Below are 9,797 nucleotides of genomic sequence, written 5' to 3'. Positions count from 1 at the left end.
GTATTAACATATTTTTTATATTTTTCAGCAAGTGAATTAATTTCAAGTTGTGTACTTTTTATTAATCATTGAATGCTTAGTCTGTAAGTGCTTAATTTGAAACATTACAGATTTGCAATATGTTTAAATGTGTTTCAAATTTAGTGTTTGACTACATTCACTTTCCTTTCTGTCATTATCCGTTGATTAGTTTACCTATAATTGAAGTCAATAAAGTCTCCTTAATGTACTGTACTGCTGTGTATCATTAAATATTGGCTGTAATCATGGAACTACTTCGATGCTTTGGAATTGCAAGAACATGTAAAGGATGCTCTGATAATCTCTTTCTTACTGCATAAACACTTAAACATCCAAAACATGAATTAGTAGCAATTTTATTTTAAATTGTAATCACTAGCTGTAATGGCACCCCATTACCTTAATTCTGGTTTAGTTGCAAAATTAGTATGTAAACAGCAAATGGAATAAACAAGCCATCTTTAAGCAACAATAACACATAAAAGGAGATTCCTATTCAAATAAAATAGAGCAAAGGGCCATGTGGCAGAGCTTCATCCTCAGAGAATTAGACATTTCTTTCTGTCCTACAAGTCTGTGTGGCAGCAGAATACCAGAGACATCTCCAAAACACCAAGCATCTCAAAAGGTGTTCAGTAGAGCAAAAAGTAAATCATATGCTAAAAAGTTTTGCTCAATCAAGGTCTTAATTTGTCCACATCAGTTCAGCATAGTCCTAAAAATATTGTGAATGAAGGTCATCAGATTCCTAAGCTTACTTTAGCAGGTCTTCTAATGGGTAGGATAGCAGGAATATGATTTAAAATGGCAGGCTGATCAGAGGGCTGTTCAACTAGCCAACTACAAGAAATGGAGCAGTTAAGGGAAGGGATAGTCACCTTCTGCTTTGCACTCACTTGACCACATCTAGAATATTGCATCCAGCTTTAGACCTCCCCCACCACCACCAACACTACAATAAAGGCAGGAGCTCAGGAGAAGGCTTCCAGAATCATTAAGATTGTTGTTCACCCTGAAAGGAGAGGCTGAGAGACCAGATCTTGTTGAGTCTGGAGGAAAGATGGCTTCAGGGAAACCTAAAAAACCAATAAGGAGCCACACTGATGAAGCCATGTGCTTGAAAGCACTGAGTGGGAAGAAGACAAGACAGTAGCGATAAGACGGAAAAATATCATAGTGGAATCGTTTTTCCATACAAGTACAGTGGTGTTCGTCCTGGGAGATTGTGCACTCCATCCTTGAATGTTTTTAAATACCCATCTGGATATGGCCCTGGAAAAGGTGGCCTGATTCTGCAGCTGACCCTGCCTGAAAGGGAGGCTGAATGAGAAACCTGGTTTCCTTACAGCATGAATTAGTGTCTGATTCGGTGACATCTTTTAATACTGTGACCTTTTAAAAAGAGACACTACCAACTACAAACAATCAGTTCAAATTTGAGAATGCCCACAGAGACAGGTAGAAAAAAATATGTGCTTATTTTTCCATTGCTGTGACCTGTCCTACCAGCAGACAAGACAGGGACAGACACTATTGCCACTGCTGGACTAAACCAGGTTTATGTTTGGCTAGCACAGATTGCTGACCAGAGATCTTTCATTCTCCTACCCTCTTCCATGTCATAGAATCATAGGATGGTTTGGGTGGCAGACTTTCACATATTTAATCAGACTTTCTTTAAAGCTGCTATAGTACCAAAAATGAACAGTACAAAAAATTGCATTTAAGCACTCTAAGTTATGAGAGTAGGTAATGCATTTTAAATCTTTAACTATGAAATTGTTCAATTGATTCACCTGTATAAATATATTGCCACAGGCTATACATTAAATATAAGACCAATGAAGTGAAAAACTGATTTGTCACTATGATGTGTTTTACTGACAGGATATTTTTCTTCCTCAGTGAAAAATAAAAATGGAGGATATATTCCATGTTATAGTCTGGTTCTGGTATCTGAGCAATTACTTATGAGCTTAACCCTTCCTGAGGGCAGCTGACATGCAAACCCTGGAAAAAAAAATAAATAAATTATTATCCACAAAAATGCTCTATTGGTAGATTTGAAAATACTCACTTGTATCTAATAAATAAATAAATAAAATAAATCTTGTATGTAAATATTTATAATTGCTCAGAGGAATTCATCTAGAAAATTTCTTCTTTGTTGTAGCCTTTTATTTGGTTTCAGTAGGTCTTCAACTAGCAGAGTAAACATTTTGGTCTGGCTTCATCACAGCTATTTTTGCACAAAAATACTGCTTGTAAATATGCTACACTATCCAATAAATGAGAACTTCTGCTTCCATTCATCGGACAGAAAGCAAGAAAACTGGAAAAGAGTTCAGATTCTCAATTATTAGCCAGTTTCCTTGTCACCTAGTCTGTAGTTTCCTGAATCTTCTTTTTTTACCTTTCATGTAGAATGTAATGATACATTCCAGTCACTCTTCCTCTCATCTGGAATTTTTCTTGACCTCTATAATCTTCCAAAAATTATAGAGTGACTTTCCAATGACAATGTTCAGCCTTGGATGCATCCTATAAATTGCCAACAACATATGTCTATATGGACATCATTGTAACCATTCTATTAGTGGCATGCTTATTCTTTTCTTCTTGGCATAGATCTAGGCTGACCTTATCTGTGAAGATAAAAAAGAGTAATGTAAAAAGAGTGATGGTCTGTCCTTTTCGACTTCTTTGCCAACCTCTTTCGGCAGCAGTTGCTCAAAAGCTCAAAGCTTTTTCCTTATTTGCAAACAATCATCAGTTATAGAAACACACCCACTATAAATATTTATGCTAAATATTTATGCAATTTCCTATTATTTAGAGTAAGAATACCAGTTTTAACTTCTAATGACTGGAATCGCTTCTACTTTGACAAAGCCAGAGATTATTCTTGGAAAAAAAAAACCATAATAAATCTGGGTATTGTCCCAGAAAGTTTAAATTAAGATTTAACAGTTTGATTCTTTCATTCAATTTTTCTCAAGCAGATTACACTCCAATTGTATTTTATCTTCTTTGTTTTTATTTCACCTTCTTGTATAATTTCATTTCTGTTTGGCAATACTACTTTATAATTTTCTCCAGTTAAACAATATCCCTTTCCAAATCATCTAGTTTCTGCTTTGAAATCTCCTGACTAATGTATAATAGGAGATTACACCACCTCTTGAAGCCAATTTACAGGCTTACCAAAACATTTCTGGAAAAACCTAGCATTCTTATTTTTATATCTTTCCCAAAAGAAGGTCAATTAGTTTTGGCAGGCTTTGGGATCTCATAAAAGGGATAGGAGATTTTTATGATATATTTTTAGATGCAGAAGGTTTCAATTAGATGGTAAGGGTGAAAGAGTCACAGTTGAGGATATGGGGGTTTCTGTCCTAGCTGCTGGCCTAAAATTATATGATGCATCACCAAAGCAGAAAGCTCACTATTTTACTTTCATATCGGACCTGTATTCTTCCAAGATGGAAAATGTTACACTAAAAGATGCCAATATCTCTGCTCATTTTCCATGTATAAAACAAGAAATCCCTGTCCTATTCATTTGACTGACACAGAACATTATATAAAATATTTCAATGCTATAAAGAATTATGATTCCCCTTTTCTTTTCTGCTATTTTTTATACCTCTAGACACGTCAAGACAGGATTCTAAGTATTATACAACATAGCAGTGGCTCTTGCTCCATCTCTAGGGGTAAACATTTGTTGCAGCCCTCCATGGACTAATTGGCAGGGGTGAGGAAGTTGTTGCAGGAGCACTGAGCACGAGTCTCAGGGTGGAAGACAGCTCAGAACGGCACCGCCCCAGCTCTGTGGGACCCTCTCTTTCAATCACCTCTCTCCTGTCACAACAGCCAGAATGGCTGAGACAGAACATGCTTCTGCCTAGTCCTCTACCCAATCAATACTGTCTAGTTGCTTGATTTAGTTAATTATTCAGCTAAGATATACTTCATGAGTGAGTGCAACAGGTTAAAGTCTGCACAAAGCAAAGCTCTTGAAAATGAGATCTTCACTACACTGCCCAGATATAACTCCTTACACAACTGAAACAAAAAATATAATGGTACACTTAATTTTAAGTAGTACCTGAGATTAAATCAGTAGTGAAATAGCATTTTTTGGTTTGACTACTGAAGACATAATCAGAAAAGCAAGATGCACAGGAAATGTTACAACTCTAGCATTTATCAGATCATACATGAAACAAATACTGCAAAGTAGATCTCCTTAAATTGAATGGAATCATTGGCAGTAACTATCAAGGTGTCTCTGCATGCATAAGAGGCTGGTATATGAGATCACTAGGATCTGAATGAGCCATAGACAGCTGGTTGTAGCTGAACATGAAATTCACTTAAATTTCATTGTAGTTAATTGTTTTAAGAAATAAACGAGGAAATTGCTTTCTTACCTCCTCTCTCAAAATTACAGTCTAGATGAAACAAATACTTTGAAGACGATGGCTTCTATGAAGGAAGTTATAACTTAAAGGAAGGAGATTGCTTACACAGCAGGATACAAACTACAGCAATTAAAAAAAAAAAAAAAAAAAACACAACTTTTGGCTTATGTAGCAATTCTGCCAAACAGATGATTTGTAAGGAAACATAGTATACCTGCTGCAGTTTGTCACTGGCGCAATTTATTTCCAAAATCTATGTAATATGCATCTACTCTATTCCTCAATAGCTAACAGATCAGCATAGAATTTGAGAGAGAAAAATCAACTGCACTGTGCATACTGCTTTTTTCCATGCAATAGAAAGTTTGGAAAAATATGTTAATATCAAAATCACCAAAGGAGAAGGAGACACAGAGATCTGAGTGTCTTCAATCTAAACCTGCCAGTTTCAGAAAACCTGCATCTCTGATTTTCATTGCTATCCTGGGGAAGACAGTAATGTCAGGGTTTTAAGCCACTATGGTGAACATTAAATTTTAATGTTCTTGTGGAGCTTTAAGTGCATTTTTTTCTCCATGTAACAACAACAGCAACAACAAAGAGGAAGAAGGAAAACAATAAAAAAATCTCAGTCTTACCCATCAGTGTGTTCTAGCAGGAATCTTAATCTTTCATGCTTTCCTTAGCTTTTGAGAAGTCTTTTTGATCCCCTTAAGTACAGCAAGAAATAGTGAAGCATTTAAAAATATTGCTCTGGAATCTCCTCTTTCTTTTCTTTTAAAGTTGAAAATGCATTTAGGTTAAAGATTTATTGTTCTACTTGGTTGAGTAAGCCAGATGGGTTTTAAAGGAAGTCCTGAATTGTTTCTACATCTGAGTGATCTGAAGCTTGACGAGGCCCAGCTCTTGGCAAGGGGACACTCAAGGAGAGATCCTTAGGCAGAAAAAAAATAATCACCAAGATGAGTAAATATTAATGATTTATTAATGAGTAAAAAATTAATTATATGAGTAGGTTGTAGAAGCTGTGATTGGATGATTTAATTTTGAAGTTGTTTGTTTGCGGGGAGCCCTTTAAAATTGACTAGATAAAGGTTTGTTAAATGACAGCTACTACTGATTCAGTTCAAAGTAGGCAAAGTGAGATAAGATCATTATTTTAGTCTTCTAAGAGATCTTCACACCTTCATTTCTGTGAATAAATTAATAACTTTACTCTTCTCACCCCTCTCCCCATCATCTTCATCTCACTCTCAATACCTAAGGATGTTCCAAAGTGATCACTATCTTCCCCTCCTGCTGATTTCAGCCACTTTCTTTCTCTATCTATGTCTTTCTTTCTAAGCTTGCTGTGAAATCTCCTCTCCTGACCTAATAATGTGTGTGATGCAATTTCACAGGTATCTTTCTCAAACTGCTATCTACTAATGTATACTATCTGTCCTCCTACAACAGCTGATGCTGCTTTTGTAGTATTCTTGTGAGCTGCTCAGGTCTCAAGAAATAGGGAATCCTGAGGGCACTAGCTCTTATGACAAACAGATTCTACTCTGGCTGACAGAAGGCACCTAAATCTTTCCATAACATCCTGATAATTTTTTTGATGATCACAACCAGCAGATGCAGATTTACTGATATATAAAAAGATGAAGATTTAAATCTAGTCAGCTCTGGCCAGGTGTCACGATTTAAACCCAACTGGAAGTAAAGCCCCACACAGACTCTCCTCTGTCCCTACCCTCTCTGTTGAGAAACATACAAAAGGCAAAGATTATGGGTTAACAAAACAATTCACTGGAAACAGCAAAGAGTTAAGAAAATGAGCAGTAACAGCTGCAATATTAGTAACAGTATTAAAAGAGGGTGATTACATGCAAATTGTTGAGTCTGAGGCAACATGACTGCAGACAGCACCATCCCACTGCTCCCTCCACCACTTTTTTTCCCAACCAGAAAGGGACTTCCACCTCTTCAGAAACAAGGAGAGAGTTCTTTCCCCCTTGCCTCGGCAACGAAAAACAATGGCTGACAACGAGACCACCATTACCCCACCTCTCCCTTCTCTACTCACTCCCACGGAAAAGGACAAAGTGCCAGCAGATTCTTCATGCCCCACTTTTTTTCTCCACTCCAAGCCATGCCCCCTTCTTCTCTGAAGTGAGAATCACTTGCTTCCACCCCTAGAGATGATGTGAATGGTATAGAATAACAACCTGCACACCCACATAGCTCCTAAAGTCCTTGGCCAAAAATAGGGTATCAGGTCATACAACATTCATTTAATATTCCTTAGACTTTAATACCCAAATGAGTTCTGCATCAGAATCCTCAACTCCCACAGCGAGAATCTTTCTGTAATTGTAAATTCTAGCCCATCTTTTTGACACTGTAGTTTCTGAGTGCTAACCAAATCTCTACTATTTTCTTCCAGCATCTATGAAAAACAGATTCTTTGTTTGTCTGAGCTTTTTTTAAAAGCTCAAGAATTTGGTGACCAGTGCAACTTGGAAGATTTTTTCTTAATTAAAGGGTTTCCTCCAATTCTGTCTCTCTAGAGAATTAGACCGGTGTTTTCAGTGTCTGCCTTTGTATTCTACACCTGCTCTTCTCTCACTTCCCATTAACATTAATGTTTTTGTCCCAGCCACTAACCTGTACCTCATCTTCATTTATACTTCTTCTCCTAAAAGTAATTTAAATATTGTGATTAGTGAGTTCCTTCCAAGACACACCTGAAAAGAATTATTCAATGCCTTTCTTTTCAACTGTGGAAGTTTCCCAGTGGTTCACTGTTGAAATATTCACATTTCCTCTAGGCAATCCCTTCCGTGTCAGCCTGTTGAGCGCTTTTAGGTTTGCAGACAGAAGCAAACTTGCAAGACATGCAGACAGCTTGTGAGCTAAAACTCCTGAGCTTTGAGGGGCTTGTTTGCCTGCAGGGTGAACACAGTTCACTGCAGATCTACCAAAGTTCCATTTTGTTAATAAATGTACAGCATGTAGCAGCTAAATGAAAAATGAAATTCAGTAGTAATTCCTGAAGGACCTCAGGGATGCATTACACTGACAGAATGCCAATTTATATCTTTAATAGGATATTATACTGGTGAAACATCAAAATTATTCTATATGGATGCATGTCACAACATGCTGAAGCATCCTTGTGGTTAGAAGAGTAATGTAGTCATAATAAAAATCCCAGTTTTACCTTTTATCTTTCTAACTTGACTGTATATCTGTTGGTACTAAAATACAGCATAGAAAAATCAGATTTTTAGTCAAAAAAAATTCAAGAAATTCTCAAACATAAGAACTCCTAAAAGACACTTCACTGACTCCATTATCAAGGTTTAGAGTTGCCCTGTCTCATGGAAGAAATACCATGACTGCTTTAATGTGTATTACTTCTTGTGGAGACAAATGGCTTTGCTAGGCTTTTTGTTATTTTATTTTCTTTATCTGCTTTGTGCATGCAGCCAATTTTGAGGGAGATTTTGGTCACCTTTTAAGTAGTCATGCTGCATAAATTGGCAACATTAACCACTTCTCATACCCTGGGTACTGATATATTTTGGATATAAGCTGAGCTGTAGCTTCAGGCTGCAGCACTGATGGATTATTGACTTAAAAATTAGTTTACCAGTGTGATGAGTAAAACCAGCCAGCAGCCAAGCATCCACATAGTTTCTCTCCACCACCCTACCCAGCAGGCTGGGAGAAGGACTACAAAGAGCAAAAGCAAGAAAACTCATGGGCCAAAATAATTAATCAGTGAAGAAAAAAGGAGGGGAGCAGGGGGAAAGAAAGAAAATAAATCATGCACAGGAAATCACTCACAACCTCCCTAAGCCCCTGATTTATTGCCACAAGTGAGATTATATGATATAGAATATCCTTTTGGTTTAGGTCAGTAGTCCTGGCTATGTCCCCTCCCAATCTCTTGGCCACCCCCAGCATACTCAAGGCAGAGCAGAGAGAGAAAAAGAAGAATGTCTTGCCACTGTGCAAACCACTGCTCAGAGACAGCCCAGAAATGCTTATCACTGGTTTAGCCACAAATCCAAAACAGGCAGCACACTGACTGCTATGAAGACAATTTAACTCTATCCCATCCAAATCCAATACAATCTTCTAAGCCACCACCACGGTCTGCAAAGATTGCAGGCACTGTACTGATGTTTTATACACTGATCTTCTATCTTTTATCCTGCAGTATCAAAAATTTTAAGTCATGATTTATGCTGACACTTGAACTTAATTTTTTTGCTTGGATTGACACCCTTTGAAAGGAAGCATAAACAAAAAGATTAAGTTGCTATCATGGAAAACTTGAAACAATTTTAGTACACTGAGATTTTGGGACCTGATTTGGACCACAGTTTTAAGGTCACTTTTTTGTCTTCTCAGTATGAAAACAGTGTCATTCTCAGAAGCCACCAATAGAAGTTCATGTGGGACATTATCTAGATTATTACATCAGTATTCCAGCACACTGCAGCTGCAAATAGAGCTTCAGTGGCACTTTCCACAGATCTGCATTTCCAGTCAACAGTCACATGCAGTTACTGCTAGATTGAAAATTTAAAAAATTCTCTTTACTTGTTTTTATTTAATAAGGATACATTTTCTGTTGTTCCCTCATAACACTGAAATTTAACTCCTGGTGCCTGTAAAGAGTATCAGTAAGTGGATGATTCAGTAAGTTCATGCTTATAGTACTTACACTCTTACTTCAATCCATAACCTTGGAGAAGAGAGGAAGAAGATGCATCCTGAAGGTTTCTTTTGAATCCAGTCTAGTTTAATAATATGCAGAAGCCATTGCTATACCAACAGCTACTGAATAGTAACTGCAATTAAATAGGTCTTTTCCTAGCAGGTGTCTCTCCTTGCAATTAACTCATACCCATATTGTAAGTCTCAGGTGAGTATACAAGGAATAGGGACAGGTTATTACCATTATTACCATTACCCTAAGGGCCTGCATGTCCTAAGATTATGAATTTGCCTTTTGAATGTATTACAGTTCAAATTCAAACTGCACCCTGTTCTCTGATTAATCGCTAGACTGGAAAATTTAAGTTGTGGACTTTTTGATTAAGCAAAATGAATTAGATTTCCATTAAACCAAAACAGGACTAATTCTTACTACTTAGTTTCATCAGGGCTAAAAACAGCCCCTTCAGCCTTCCTCTAATGTGGACATTGCTTTAAAAATAATGAAACCAGTATTAAAGATCAGTATTTCAGATAAATAAGTTAAAGGTTATTTTAACCAATAAGATGGTTTTAAGATGTATTATCTGATGCAGACAAATTTTCACATTTAGACAAGTATAGTATTTTATG

At 36.9% G+C, this 9,797-nt stretch overlaps 1 long non-coding RNA gene across 2 annotated transcripts; it reads right to left on the bottom strand.

Moving 5' to 3' along the window:
- Window positions 1–361: 361 nt before the first annotated feature.
- Window positions 362–9,289, bottom strand: LOC111927979 (uncharacterized). 2 transcript variants are annotated; one of them, XR_015286898.1, is made up of 4 exons: window positions 9,172–9,289; window positions 5,087–5,382; window positions 2,435–2,666; window positions 362–2,031 (listed from the first exon to the last, which is right to left on the bottom strand). It is a non-coding gene; the product is annotated as an uncharacterized LOC111927979 (long non-coding RNA). The 2 variants fall into 2 exon arrangements; XR_002863856.2 differs by lacking the exon at window positions 362–2,031 and adding an exon at window positions 4,458–4,568 and having other exon boundaries at window positions 2,178–2,666; window positions 9,172–9,282.
- Window positions 9,290–9,797: the final 508 nt, after the last annotated feature.

The sequence above is a fragment of the Cyanistes caeruleus genome, chromosome 5 (assembly GCF_971803275.1).
Source record: "Cyanistes caeruleus chromosome 5, bCyaCae1.hap1.1, whole genome shotgun sequence".
Lineage (NCBI taxonomy): Eukaryota > Metazoa > Chordata > Aves > Passeriformes > Paridae > Cyanistes > Cyanistes caeruleus.
This window is presented reverse-complemented; position numbering and strand designations above follow the sequence as displayed.